This window comes from Ischnura elegans, chromosome 6, assembly GCF_921293095.1.
Source record: "Ischnura elegans chromosome 6, ioIscEleg1.1, whole genome shotgun sequence".
In the NCBI taxonomy this organism is placed as follows: domain Eukaryota; kingdom Metazoa; phylum Arthropoda; class Insecta; order Odonata; family Coenagrionidae; genus Ischnura; species Ischnura elegans.
The window spans coordinates 79,885,676-79,901,432 of NC_060251.1; positions in this window are offsets into that span (position 1 = coordinate 79,885,676).

Here is a 15,757-nt window from a genome sequence, read left to right on the forward strand (position 1 = left end):
TTACTACAAGACTGATATTGATATCATTAGCCTTCAAATTCTGTAATCAATTTTACTATTACTTCGATGAGAATGTTTTCGTCATGAACTAATGACACACCAGCACCAAGTTCATCAGGAGTTTCCACAGTTTTTTTTTTCGTCCTTCGACTGAATGCTCGGAGGGCTAAGGGCATAATTCTCTTGAGTTCTTAAGAGTTGACTGCAAACACTTAGTTCCAACAGCGTCACGCATGTTATTCATGGAGCGAGCTAAAGAAAATTTTTTAAGGGCCAAGGCTCCAATTACAAACCGCAAGCGGCCATACTGTTTCTTTTTATTACTTTCGTGCCCTGTGTTTGTTCATTATGAGGGGGGATAAAAATATTTTCCCCAGTCGAGCTGGTTAAGAAAATTATACCCACCGCGATATCACATCCAACTCGGCGGGAATGTATGCAAATTTCTCCGCGTGGAAATGTACACTGCATTCATGTGCGAATAATTTACACGACCGTATGGTACAGGATTCTAATGGCACAGAGGCAGAAGAAATGAGGCAAAAATAAATGGGAATCGATAATATGAATGTAAATAATGCACTGAATTGCATTATAAAAACTTTTAAAGCCCTAATAGTAAGATTCGAATTGGCATTTTAACACAGGAGCCCATTTTATGATGAAAATTCTCGATCATTTACGAAATAATTATAACTTATAAACTGAAAATAAAAACTATAAATAGTTGTACAATGCCATTTCCCAACCAGCCAAACAGTTTTATCATCACTAACTCTGGAGGTGTGAAAACTCGCTGGCTTTTGGGGCAGTAAACCGAGTGAATGAAAAAGTAGCCAGTCTTCCTACCAAAAATATCAATTGATTGGTGTTTAAGAGTGGAAAACGGTATATGGAATTATTATAAGTGCAGCAGTTTGATATGAAGGTAACTGTATTCTTCGTAATTGAATTGAATAGATGTCCATGACTAATTGTTAGTCATTTTTAGGCTTGGATATCAAGGTAACGGCTACATTATGTCTCTTCCGTCATTGTTTCCTTACTGGTGCCTTAAGTGAAGAACTCACTTAATCTGAGATAAATAATATCGGAAATTCACAAAAGTAGCTGCTTGGCAAACATCAAAATTGATTAAAAATTCTGAGATTGATTTGACACAGCTCTCTTCTTACTTCTCCAATCATTTTATTCTAACGCATAACCGAAGTTTTCTCTTTTACATCCTTCACCAAGAAGAATCCGATCTAGAGAGTAGTGTGCACGGTGCGGAAACGAGAACGCAGAGGAAAGATGAAGACAAAAGGCTGAGGGTGAAGGTGTTTAAGATGTGGATGCGAAAAATAATGGAAAAGGTGAAGAGGCTAGAGAGATAAACGTCGAAATGCAAGGCACGACGGGTAATGAGAAGAAACATGTATATGAGATACAGAGGAGACAAATATTGCGTGCTAAATGGAGAAAGGATGCTAAAAACCAAATTAGAGAGAAGCGCTAGAACAGCGTGGGAGGGAAGGAAGAGAATAGGACTTATAGGCAGCATAAAAATTAGGAGGGCGTAGGTTTTATCGAGAATCCAGAGTGGAAGAGCGATTTGGAAGGTAGTTTGAAAAATATTCCATGTGAGACTACCTTCACCAGTAGAATACCTAACCATTTCAAAATCTATAGACACATTTTCTATGCTCTGATGTTACTCTAATCCGCTAATACTTCAATAATTGCCTTCGTCCGACCATCTTATCTAATATTTTTTACGTTCACAAAAGCCTCGGATATAGCTGCGTAAAAATGGAAAAGACAAGGAAAAGGAATGAGGATGAGGTAAAAACTAAAAAAAGGTTCGAATGCGGAGAGAAAGGGGAGAGAAATATTTCTGACGGTTTTTGAAATTGTTAGCAGCGGAGCGAGCAGGGGAGAGATTGCACCAAAATGGAGGATGAGCGTAACCGAGGTTACCAAGGAAGGAAAATAGGTTGAGAATGGAATTTCAGCGGGACGAAAAGAGGAGAGAAGCGGGATAGGATGTGAAGAGAAGGTGACGGTGAGGGAGAGGAAGTGCAAGAGGGAGGTGGAGTTACTACCACGACAGAGGCTGGAGAGATTTTGGATGGCAACGAAGAAGGGGAAGTCGCATTGAATGGGGCCCGGGAGTGGGGAATTGTGGGTAGGGCGGGAGCGCGGGAAGGAATGGCGCAGTTCTCAGGGCGGGCTGAAGGGGGTGCGGCGGTAGGGGGGTCCTCCCCCTCACAAAAAGACAGGCGCGAGGGAGTGACCAGGGTGGGAGAAGAAGATGGAGTATATATGGAAGGAAATTACCCGCGAAATCTTTGTATAATTAGAAGCGACGGCCCCTTTTTGGCCGCAGAGGGTAAGGGGAGGATGCGGGAAGCTTGGATAATATGCAGATGAGAAGCGAGAAGATGAAGGGAGGGGTGATTCCCTGTGCGTGGGAGGGTAAAGGATGGAGTGACAGGAATGGAGAGAAAGAGGCGCATATACATCAACAGAGAGAGAGAGGGAAAAAGAGAAGGAGGTCGAGGCAGCGCTCCATGGTAACAGGGAGAGGGGGTGGAGTAAATAGGCTGGTTAGAGTTATGCACGTGTAATTTGTAGTCAGGGGGCAAATATTCTCTTCTTTTCCGAACTATGCCATTTGCCACGCTTGGCAATACTCAAGTTTTCTGTCAAAATATCGACAATTTGAACTTTGACGCAATTATTCTGGCAGAAGTTGTAAACCAGTTCGAAAAAATACTCTCATGTCTATTGGGTAAGGGTCATTCCACGTCAGGTCAGCGGTGATTAGACCCTTGGGTTCTCCGATTCGAACAACACCTTTTGCATGGGTTCAATGAGTGAAATTTAATTTAAATATCTCTATTTTTATGCCCTGCCCATTATCAAACTCATTTAGTTGTCACATCGTTTTGCCCCTTTTTAACTCGGAGCGAATTTCAATACCTGGAAAAAAGTTGGATAGCGTGGTAGCCATGATGCCAGAAATTTGCTTCGGGGGGAGCTTTGGTGGTGAGTGGGTTGGTTACTTTAATGTTTTATTTCGCCAATTCGCAAAGTTCGGAGAAGCATGCTTTTTAATGAAGAACATATATGTTTCGTGCTCATAATGCTGAAAGTTAAATCGTCGTTGACTATTGGCAAAATTATGAAATTTATCTATATAAAAAAAATGGAGTGTCAGAGGAAAGATTATGGTCCCCGTTTTGCCGCATTTTTACTCGGAGCAAATTTCAATATCGAGGGAAAGCGGTCTCCTCAACAGATGTATTGTGGGTAGTCGCCACAAGGGAAAAACTTGGGGAGTGAAGCCTCCAGAAACCACTATTCTCAGTGGCGTAACTGGGAATATGCTTTGTGGGAGATGGAGGGGTCTGAGAAGGGACCCCGCCCCCACCCCCTCCCCAGGCAACGGGAAAATTTTTTAAATTTGACATGCCTGGAAATACTTTTACACCGTTTTGGCACTTAAAATTCGAGTTTCACTCGTAATTCTGCGGGAAATCATCACATCAGGGAAAACATTATTGTACTAAAAATTTTTCTGAGGTTTTGGAGGGGGATCTATCCCCTCACCCCCCCCCCCCCCCATATTTAAGCCGCTGCCCCTTCTAATACGTGCCTGATATCAGGTAGAGCGCTTGGCTTCTGACTGTAGAGCCCAGGGTTCATTTCCTGAGTGTAGCTTTCGGATATTCTCAATCGAAATACTCGAAGTCCGAGATGTCTCTGGGAAAGAAACATTACTCCCTATCATATATTTATGAACCCTATATTAATCAAACACGATTATTACAAATGAGGATCCTAAAGTTATCCACTCGTAGTCACCCACCGCGCATTTAAATGGGTTCACAAAAGTTGCCACTCGCGTCGCTGACGGACAAAGTGCTCCGATTTAAACGGGAAAATAAGGCATAATTAGGGGTGTTACCCGAAATTAAATACATAATGATGTAATTTATCAAATTCATAACTTTTCGATGCTATTCCTCGTTATTACGAACATTATACCGCAAAAAATTGGAAAAGAAAATGGATCGCATTCCACTCAACGCCGCGCCGAGGACATTTTTGGAAACCGATTAAAATGCGATCGAAATGTCAACAGAAATCAACCTTCTATTGGATGAAATTGGGCCTACTCTCTGCAGTCCCCTTGCAATCAACAATCGGAATGAGTCGTTGAGTGAATTAGTTTGAGAGTAAAGAATTTCTAAACCGTTAAAGGGTCAATCCACGTCAGGCCAGCAGTGAGTTGACCCTGGGGTTTCTCCAATGTGAACCAAACTTTTTGTATGGGTTAAATGTGTGATTGAATGAGGAAGTCTGACAGCATTTAATTTTTGCAGTTCCATAGACAATCTAAGAATCTGGCATTTTGAACTGAGGCTTTTTTTTTCCTTTTTGCAACGTCTATTAAACGATAATATTTAGAGAAATAGTTTACACGTCATTTTATTTGTAAAAAAAATCAATATAAAATATTTCTTCGTTTGAAAATTGTTTAACCTCTATTCTAATCGTTTAAACTTTTAAAATTTAAATTTTAACTATAAAAATATGTCCTCCGTGAAATATGATTTTTTTCTTATATTTAAATACATTAATTAGGCTTTATTCTTACTTCAACAGAGTTTATTAGTTGGCTGGGAATAAACAATATAGATTTTTAACTTCGAAGACTACTCATTGCACCCATGCAAAAAATTTCATTCGAATCGAAGAACCCAAGGGTCAAATCACTGCTGATCTGTCGTGGAATGACCGTTAACCATTACGCATGAGAGTATTTTTTCGAACTGGTTTACAACTTCTGCCAGAATACTTGCGTCAAAGTTCAAATATTCGATATTTTGACAGAAAACTTGAGCATTTACACCATTTTTGTATGGAGACATCAAACATGATAACAATTGAACTTTAAGCCTAATTATTCCAATCATATACATGCATTCTTCATTGATTATACAACTTTCTTGAAAAAGCTCCGATAAATGACTTTGCAAATTGCTTGAAATCACACTCACCAAATAAATGTCAGCTATTTTTATTTTAGGTGAAAAGGCTAAGAAAAATATAATTAAATTTATAAAAATACATTTAAAATGAAAAATGAGATAAAAACAATATTTTTCATCATTCATCTTCAGAACGTCTTTAAATTGCGGCAAAACCAGTTGAAACCATCGGGTAAGGGCAACTAGTCGCTAGAAAATTTTAACTCAATGAAACGTAAAAATACTAAGACACTGCGAAAATATTCGTAAAATTATAAAGCAAATCGCTCAAAAACATATGCATAAATGCTTTGTGGTTTCTTGACCGGGTAACATTAGGACGATATCAAATTTGGCCACCTTTTTTTCTGATTTGAGACTACTGCGCGCGGCCGCCATCGAATTCTCCAGTCGGCGCACAGGTCTGAGAGGAAGACGGTAGAAAAGGATCGGAGATAAAGGATCCCGTGTGAGCGACGTTATATTGAATTCGGTTCCTGAAGGTGGATGGAGGGTGCTGGGAAATAGTGGTTGGAGGAGAAAAGAAGGGGGGAGAAAATAGACGCTGTTTGAAGGGAGGGAGGAGGTAAGACAGTTGAAGGCGGAAGCGGGGCCATCTGTCATTGGTGAAGTGTATTCCTGGAAAGTGGCTGTCTCTTATATCGTCTCAGCGCCCCTCGCTTCCACAAAAGTGCCATTTCCTCTTCCACTTTCCTTTCCAAGGCGAAGTCAACACTCTACCTTAGATAGATCCGCCATTTTTTTGCATTTTACAACGTGGTTTAATCTGGATGAAAGCTTGGATAACGAAAAAAAACGCTTTCCCGAGAAATTTGTAATTTTACGAAATAAATCCGTCCGAGAGAAGAGTTGCCCAGAATACAAAGCCATTTCATAAGATATAGCACCTGCTAAAGACGTAGTAACAAGGATTGTGTTCCAAATGTTGGGTAGCTTCATGTCCTGAATTTTGGGTATATCCTGTACTGTGAATTGCTAGCGTTGGCGGATCCAGAGAGAAGCTAGGCAGTGGCGTAGCCACGGAGGGACCGGGGGGTCCGGACGAAATATGAAAGAACAATTATTTTCCCTCATAAAAGAAAACAAAATATTGAAGGGTAATGAATTTACAAAAGATTTCTTTAACAAATAAAGTTTTTTTATCATGAAAAGTGTTAAAATTAGCTGAAAACCCTCTGCCCTGTTTCTCAAAAGTTTTCCCCCTGGTTTTGGACCACCTCCCAAACGAAATTCCTGGCTAGGGTTGACTTTTGCCGCCCCCTCCCCCTTGGTTATCAAATTTATTCTAGTTATCTTGGGAAAGAAACACTCCAATGGCCGTAACAAGGGACCTCGTCACAGGTATAAACAAAACACTGTGTGGTACAAAACAGCTGTTAGCCAGGGCTGCAACCTACAAGCCCGGAAGTTCCATAGCAACTGTAGTGAACTGTCCCTTACTCCAACTGGACAGGGTTGCTACACACAAGTAAGCAAATAAATAGCAAAAAATCTCACAAAGTATACATAGCAACTCTAGATAAAATTAAAATTTTGTTCAGACTCCCACTGCTACTGAGAGGTTACCTCCCAGACCCTCCACCAAGCCTCCCCTTGTCCCTATCATGGATCCTGTGCTGAGTGATAGCGGTGTAATTTTAGGATGTTTAGCAGCATGCTTTATTAGATGAAAATGAACAAGGACAGAGTTAGGGTTTCAGCAAGATGTCATGAAGAGAATGGCTTTGTAAAGAAGGTACTTATGAAACAGAAAGAATCGGTGAGAGGATAATTTAGCAAAGTTCTCAATGAAAGCCTAGAAAAGAGATTAGCCTATCGTATGATGGCCTACCATATCTTCCAAAAGATTTCAATAAAAGAAGCCTAGCTTATCTGGAGTGTAGCAGCCAGTAGGATGAGGAGCAGTAACAGATACAGAAAAAACTCAAGGGGGGGTGCAACAGATATTTAGAGCTACCAATACTTTTATCGTAATGAAAAATAATCAAGTTACATGCACAATATAATATAGTTTTATTTAAACTGATTATATAGGTACTTACATACACGGGGGCACGTGCCCCCCCCCCAGACCCTCAAAAATATGCAAGATTTTTAATACGGTCCCATTATCATTGCATTCGTTTTGTATTGCGAGGTATCCTTGTGCCCCACCCAGAACAAAATCCTGGATACGGCCTTGCTTGTGCCCCTCCCAGAAAAAAATCCTGGATCCGCCCCTGGGTACATATACAAGAGAATGCTATCTTATGATACAAAAAAGTTACAATTTTGGCTCTACAATGTTCGGCAATGCAGGCAGCCCAGCAAGGGTGGGCACACACCCACTGCACCCCCGTATGTATCTGCCACTGGTGAGGAGAGGAAACTTTTAAATGAGATACAAAGGAGAAATTGGATTTAGATGGATGAGGTTCTGAAGGAAGAAGGAATTTTATCGTAAATTGTGTTAGAGGGAAGAATTTTAGGAAAACGAGGGAGCAAAGGCGTACCCAGGATCATAACTAGGGGGGGCAAGCCATGGTCGAGGGGGGTGCAAGCCATTATCTGGGGGGGCAAGCCATGGGATTTATGAGATTATTTACTTGAAAAAATAGTTTTATTTTAGTTACATATCTTACACTGATGTGTGTATCATTTTTCGTGGGTTTAAAGAAAATTTGTTGAATACTTTCGTTTCAATTCAGTACTGATTTTTCTTAAAGTCTTTTGCAATTTTTGCTCCTGGGGGGGGGGAGCTGCCCCCCTCTGGCCCTCGCTGGGTATGCCCATGCAAGGGAGGGTGAGTAAAAAGAATTAGAAGTTAAAGATAGACTGAATGGGAGTAAGCCATACTGAGATTCAAAAAAGGTAAGTGCCAGATCAAGGATAAGGACAAGGGGGGGCCTTGGAGGAGGGCCATGGGGTTGCCTTAAAGTGACCATACATTCTGGTGTGGCCGAGACAGTCCCAGTTTAGACGGCTTTTGAGGGTGTCCTGTCGGATTCCGAAAATTCTCTACTATGTCCCGGTTTCATACAAAAATTATGGGAATTATATATTTATAATAACAGTTAATAACAGACAGCATTGCACAATACGGCAATAAAAGTTTGGAATTTAATTTGCCAAAGAAAGAAAAATAATAATCGGAGTTTTGGTTTTACAAACCTATTTCCATGGAGTAAGACTTCACCAGGCACCCATACTAGTATGATGTCCCGCTGTAGGCCAAAAAATTTATGGCAACCCTTGGTATCCTCCCAGCAGTAGCGAGGTCAGAACATAATTACCATTTTATCTAGTGTAAATTGGATGCCCCAGGAGGGGGCTATAGCCCCATTCCCCTGGATCCCCCACTGAAAAGGGTATTCCAATTTTAGAAGGGAGACAGGCCAGGATAACTTGCAAAAGTTCCACCAGCAAAATTATAGATTACTTAAAAATTATATCATATTAGCATGTTTAGGAAGCAGTATACATAATATGACCATGGACATCAGATCAACTAAAACTATTTTTCAAGTATTTTTTCAATAATTCTTTATTGTTAATTGTATCAATTTTCATATCAATCCCAATGCTTCTCCAGCTTTACCAGAACAGCAGACCCCTGAGAAATTAATATGATATAAAGATAATTTTTCCACTTTAATTCCAACTCAAACTCACCCCACACTTCCCTCACCAGTTCCTCAGCATACACATTAAACAGAAAAAATTAATAGAGAGCCTGACCTCACACCTTGGCCAATGCTGCTCACCCTGATTCTCAGCCAGCTCACCTTACTTGTCCAGAAGAAGCTATGTACAGATCATGAAAGATTAGCCTATCTCACCAAAACCTATTTTCTAAACTAAGCCCATTTACTATACCCAGCACATAGGTACTATCAAATTCTTATCTTAAATTTATGAAGCAAGCATTCACCTTCTCTTCATATTCTAGATTCCTCTCCACTGGGGCCATTAAAACCACTGTTGCATCCAGTGTGCCGACTTATAAAAAATATTGGGGGGGCACCGGGGGTCTTGCCCCTGGAAATTTTATAAATGGTGAGTTTTAAAGTCTTCGTAAAAACTTTCACGGGTGCTCGTCATTATGATTAAAAACTTTTGGGCTATGTCGCTGCATCAATTCTTGGATGGCCCCAAGCCCAGCAACTGATTCTGGTTGCTTTTTCAAGGGATTATCCCTTTAAATCCCTTGAAAAAGCAACCAACATCGGCCGGGAAACATTGGGGCCACCCAAGAATTGATGCAGCGACATAGCCCGAAAGTTTTTAATCATAATGGTGAGTTTTAAAGGCTTTTAAAGCATTATAGAAGAGTCATATGATCAACATTAGAACCCTGAAAACTCAACTCTCGATAACTTGACACTCCAGGGAAAATCGACAAGCCTGACACATTTTTTTCTCACCCCCCCCCCCCCCCATAGCAAATTTTTGAGGCCCCATAGTGTCAGTGCCACTGGTTGCATCACAGGTTGGCCATCCCTTTCTGAAACCCAACTGATCTTCACCCAAATACTCACTGAATACTCATTTGCCCTCACCTACATTAGTCTGTTTATAATCCTCTTTTCCATATTTTCTGCACTTGATTTTAGGTAAATACTCATATTGCCTCTACAGGTTTTCTATTTTTGAATGGCAGAATTATAACTTTCTTCATGAAATATTCTGGCCAAGAATCCCACAAGAAGATCTAGTGTAGCCTCTCGATCCTTAGGAGCCATATGGAGTTGTATATAAATTGGACATTTGCGCATGCACCATTTGGAAGTCTCCTGTCCTCTAGATTCAGTCCTACACAACACTTCATGGGCGTACCCAGGATCAAAACAAGGGGGGGGCAAGCAGTGGTCATACAAGTTGTAACACTGATTATGACAGCGCATTATTAGTTTATAAAATTATTTGCTTGAAAAAAATTATTTTTATTTTATTTTCCATGTCTTATTGCTAGACTAATTTCATTTTTCTTCAAAATAAAATTAGTTCAAGACCTTCGTTTTGAACTAAATTTATTTTTTGCTTCTAGGTGGGGGCAGCTACCCCCTCCTGCCCCCCACTGAGTACACACTTGCAACACCTCAATACAAAGCTCCTCAGGAAATTTAGGTAAATGTGATCTTCCTCTGCTTTTTCAGAAACATAAAATGAAGGTCTTATGCAATGCCGGATTCATGATAAGGACATGAGGGGCTTAGGTGGAGGGGTAACCTCCCAGTAGCAGTGGAGGTCCAAACAAAATTACAATTTTATCTAGTATAAATTGGATACCCAATGTAGGACAACAGCCCTCCCTAGCCACTCTTTGGGTCTGCCACTGGTTTTGTATGATATGTGGCACGATGTGGTGGAAGTTATTAATATTAGTTAAATGAAACATTTTAATATTTACACTGAATTTATTTGAGCACAACATGTTTCATTGTTACAACAGCATTCTTGTGTACAGCCAAGTTCTTCCTTAAATATCTCCCACTGAAGAAGAGGGGTAAGAGGAAGGATGGCGTTTGGGTGTCAGAAAGTGGGAATATTGAAGATTGTGGGAGAAAAGGGTCATTCTTTAGGGTCTCTGGGAAGGAAAAAGGGGGATGAAAGGTTCTAGGAAGAGGGTACCACGTATGCCTTCACTGTCTGCTTGAGCATTGGGGTCGTCAGGATGAAGTCCTTGCTCTGGATGATCTTCTTCTCCTGGCTGTCGACCCTCTGTCCTTCTTCAATTGATCTTCAATAGTGTGGGGGAGGAAACAGTATTTGGGCAAGGTTGAGTATGAAGGGTTGGTAGATTTGTGAAAAACCCTTGAATCCCAAGTTTTTTTAAGGTCGATGGGGGAGGTCAGACCATTAGGGTCCAGCCTCACATGTGGTGGGGATAGAGGTCGTCGGAGAATGATTTTTCATTTTTCAATGGAGAAAATTGTTGCTTTATGTACCTATGTCTATGTTCTTGAAATTCTATTATGAGTACATATTGATCAAGAAGGAGAATAAATTTGTTTAACCCTTTAACTTTAAATAAGCGAAATAGAGCTCCCCACAGGTGCAAAAAAATAATAATTTTTTTTTGCATAATTTTATTAATTATAACTTTTTACTTAAAGAAAAAATGTTTCAAAAATATTTAATTGACCAATTTTTTGCTGATTTTACTTCAAATGATGAACTTTAGGACATGTATTACAATTATGCGAAAAATAATTTCAAAGTATATTTATAAATGAAAATCGTCAATAGACGATGGGAGAAGTCTGCAAAGGCAATCGCTTATAGACGATGGTAGCAGATTAAGGGTTAAGTATACCGGGATTAGCCACGGCGATAACTTTTACGGAGTCACCTGCAACGCAACGCATTCGCCTTGTCTGGTAAAGCCCACAAATTTTAACCGGGGAGAATGATGCCTTAGGCAAATGATTTTTCCTCTGTGGATTTTTCGCACAATTTGTGCATTGCGGATGGCTCGGTAAAAGTAATCACCATGGCTAGTCCCAGTATACTTAAACAAGTCTAGAGCAAACACCTCTTCCTGTTCAAAGTTCGGGCCTTACTCTCCGGCTGTGGTACCGTGGACTCCTATTCGCATAATATGCTCAGCAGTCCATTCCACCTTGTCCGGTAAAGCCCACAAATTTCCTCAGGGGAGAATGACACCTCAGACGAATGATTTTTCCTCTGTGGATTTTTTGCTCAGGGAGAATAAAATAGATTTTAATTCATCAGGGGCATGCTCTGACCTATTTTTTCGTATTTCCATAATAGGGAAATTGCATACTTTTTATAAACAGTATGCTGATATACTACAGTAAACACTTAGTACCGCAATATACTTTTTCTGCTTAAAATTCAGTTTATACACTAGAAAATGACTCCCAAAAGTCTCCCGAGTTTTGCGGGCTAAAAAATACCGCCCCCACTAATCTTACGCCATGACGTCATAATTCAGAAGGAGTCCAAGATCCAAGCCCAGTAGCTGCAGGTTTGGAAGAGCCACGTTGCGTTTAAAGAAGGACATGGCGGAAATATTACAAGTGGTGCATTGTTCCTCTGTGCAATGACACCCCAGAAAAGTATTAATTTTTGCCTTTCATTTCCCAGCGAAGGATTTCTATTTCAAACTTGCATTTATGTCCTGTTTTCATGAGATGCTTTGACCACCATTGATCGATCGAACCCTTCATTGAAATAGCATTTGAGCTCATTTACCCTTGTTGTGAAACTATGACCTACTTGTCCACATATGCCACACTGTGTGATCCTAATGAGACCTTATACATGCAAATTTTTTGCTTGGTCCTTTGAGTTTGACTGTTTGCTCTCCAAATTAATTGGTGTGCAGAGGACACTGTATTTTTCCCTCTGAATAAATTTTGTAATTCAGTAGTATCAGGGATTGAGACACAGTATTTTGCACCATCTGAGTGTGTTTTCCTTGGTGATTGATGTTTTGTTTGGGCATGGTCATTAGTTTTATTGTTTCTTGTTTTGGAGGGTGTCAATTGGTGTTGTTTGCTTACATTGTGAGCCGCTATTATTTTGACTGTGTTTAGTTCCTGAAGGAAATTCTCCTCTGTTTGAGGAATTCCACCCACTGCTTGCATAACACTAAAATGGAGCATTATTCATCAAGTAAATCAAATTATGCATTTCCTTTTCACCAATGTTTTGCAGTTATAATTTTGCATCACACCCATCATTTTCAACAGGGTAGGATAAATAATAAAACATGAGATGGACTGAAAGAAAGACAAATGATGAAGTTGGCCAACATGGTACATAAAGAGATTAATCTTCTGCAACAAGAGATTAATCTTCCGCAAGACGTAATGAGAAGAAGATGGAATGTCACGAAAAAAAGATTGGTTGAGCAGGGGTCACACATCCCCTTCATGCCCATAAAAAATTAGTCCAGAGTTGTAGACAATTCATTTTGTTGATAAACTGCAAGCCTTTTAATAGCAATGCATTTCTTTTCTTTTGCATTCTTAAAATAATGGATGAAGTAACTGCGAATCCTCTAAAAAATAATGCGGTGGTTACCCCTTACCTTCCACATGGCAGCAATACAACTATTAAGAGCAATTGTTACCATAACTGCTATTATATGAGAGTTGCTGAGCTGACCACTGTGAGCTCCACCTACACTGATGTGAGGAACAGCTGCTGCCCTCTCCTCTTGGTGATGGGAATCACAACTTTTGGTGGCCTTCTGTTGCCAAGTCATGCCATCTTCAGAGGCTGTATGTACCAATTAGATGGCCAATCTTATCAAGAGATAGACTCATTTATGAAAAGGCTAGCACAGCTAGGAGAGCAGAATGGAGACCTGCGACTAACCAATCTTATGATTGCTGATTAATGATAAGAATAAACTTTTTTGGAAGGTATAACACCTCTAGCATACAAAATTATAAAGTAATACACTTACATAATCCTAACACTATCAACTTGTAAAACTGGTCCATTGTGATAAAAAAATCCGTTTGGATGAAAAATAATTAGAATTACATATAATATGTACATTAATTAAGGCATCATCATCAGGTAATTGGCTTGGAAAATAAGGTTGGAGGAGCAGATTGTTTTGGATGATAAATGTTTAGGAATTGAACATAACAAATGGAAAAAATGCACAATAAAGTATCTCCAGATGTTTTCTCAGTGTCTTCTTTCCCACTGCAAGAAATATCTGCCCTGCATTTCTTGTTCTTCTTTCTCCCTCTGCAAACTTGCCAAAGATGCCACATATTCAGGCTCTTGATGACAGATAAGAGGTATTTGCCAAGAAGTAATTACATAATGTGCGAGAAAGCATAGAAGGTGAAATAAGCCCACAGAGTACTCCTACCTAAACAAAACCACCCTTTTAACCAGGAACCCAGGTTACATTGGTAGTACTATAAGAACAAATCTACATCTCCTGTGGCTCTCGCATTCTTCATAGAAACCACTTTTAGCTCAAGATTAAAAAATAATTTCTCACACAAATACATACTACGTTTTCTTTAAATAGTAGAAGCACATAGATTCATACCGTTGATATAGTCCACCGACGTATGCAGTTAAAAATGTTTCATCAGGTACATGATATTCACATTTTCCTTTTTAACAAAACAATTTTTGAGAACAATTGAAAAGCACAATTTAAATTGAACACACACACAAACAATTAAGATTCTTCCTAACACTCAAACACAAATAATGAGTTTACAATAATGCATATGCAAACATTTGACTGAACTGTACAAAAATAATATTTACAAACATAGTTTCTTGGAGAAACCTGGGTCTACCATTAAAATAAAAAAGATTTCCTGTGATATAACACATTTTTACACTATGACAATTTCTTACTACAACTCAAAATCAAACTGGCATTTTCTAAATATGTATGCACTTTAAAAAATCCTGACCAATTAAGAAAGAGAAGAATGCTATCAGAGAGTACTATTAGCTCAATTTTTTAAGATAATACCCCTTAACAAATGCAAGAAGAATGATCAGGAACAGAATGTAGAAAAATTAATGTTAGTGATAGAGGACACTCATGGTCTTGTCAAAAATATATGGAAATAGACAAAACGTGTATATTTCAGCACATATACGATATATGTGTGGAAATATATGATACAATTAGTAATAACTAATTAAGGTTCCCTTCCCATGATCTCAAGCAATGTCATGTTCATGTTATTATTTGCCATATATAATCTGTATCAAACCCTTTGATATGTTCTCAAGTGATTTTCCCATTTAAGCCTATTTTTTTAAGAGTACCTGTTTGTTCTTGTCCATCAGCCTCAACTAACATGGAAGCTGTGAGCATGACAAAATGTTAATGTAAAATGATGAAAGAAAGAGGACATGATATGAAATTGTAGAGAGATCATTCCACCAAAAGAGAGTCCTGATTACAGTGGGAAACTTAAATATGGAAGTAAGGAAACAATTTATACAAACCTATACATATTACACGCCTACATCCTGCCTTTCCTGCCACATAGGCAACCGTGCCAAACTTTTCCGTATTCATCGTTTTCCCGCATTCATCGTTTATTTCGTCCATTCCCTTGAAAAACGACAGATTGAGGTTCCACTGTATTTGGAGTATGCTCCTATACAGAAGTGAGGCATGGACGATTACAACAGCAGAGAAATGAAGGATAGAGGCCTTCGAAATGTGGTGCTGCATAAGAATGATGAGGATCAAATGGATTGACGTAGTTGGTAATGAGGACGTCCTAACAAAAGTAGGAGAGAAGAGAAGCCTCATGAAAACCCTAACGAGAAGAGGGAACAACCTTATAGGCCACATCTTGAGACATGTTGGCTGATGAAGACAATTGTCGAGGGACAAGTGGATGGCAAGAATGAAAAGGAAGACCTCAATCAAAATATATAAAACAGGTAATGAAAGATATGAAAGAGAAGAAATAGAAGGTGTGGGAAGATAAGCAGATAGAAATAAGTGGAGAGCTGCATCCAGAGGCAGATACATATGGGGGAGCAGGGGGTGTACGTCCCCCCCTTTGCGGTGCCACCTGCATTGCCAAACATTGCAGAATCACAATTGTAACTTTTTTATATCATGAGATAGATTATCTTGTATAAATGTAAAATCAGCTTAAATGAAACTTTCTCAAACTTTGCATGCGACTTATTTTTCATTCCGATAAAAGTAAAGGTAGGTAGCTCAAGAAATATTTTGAGTTTTTCCCCCCCCCCCC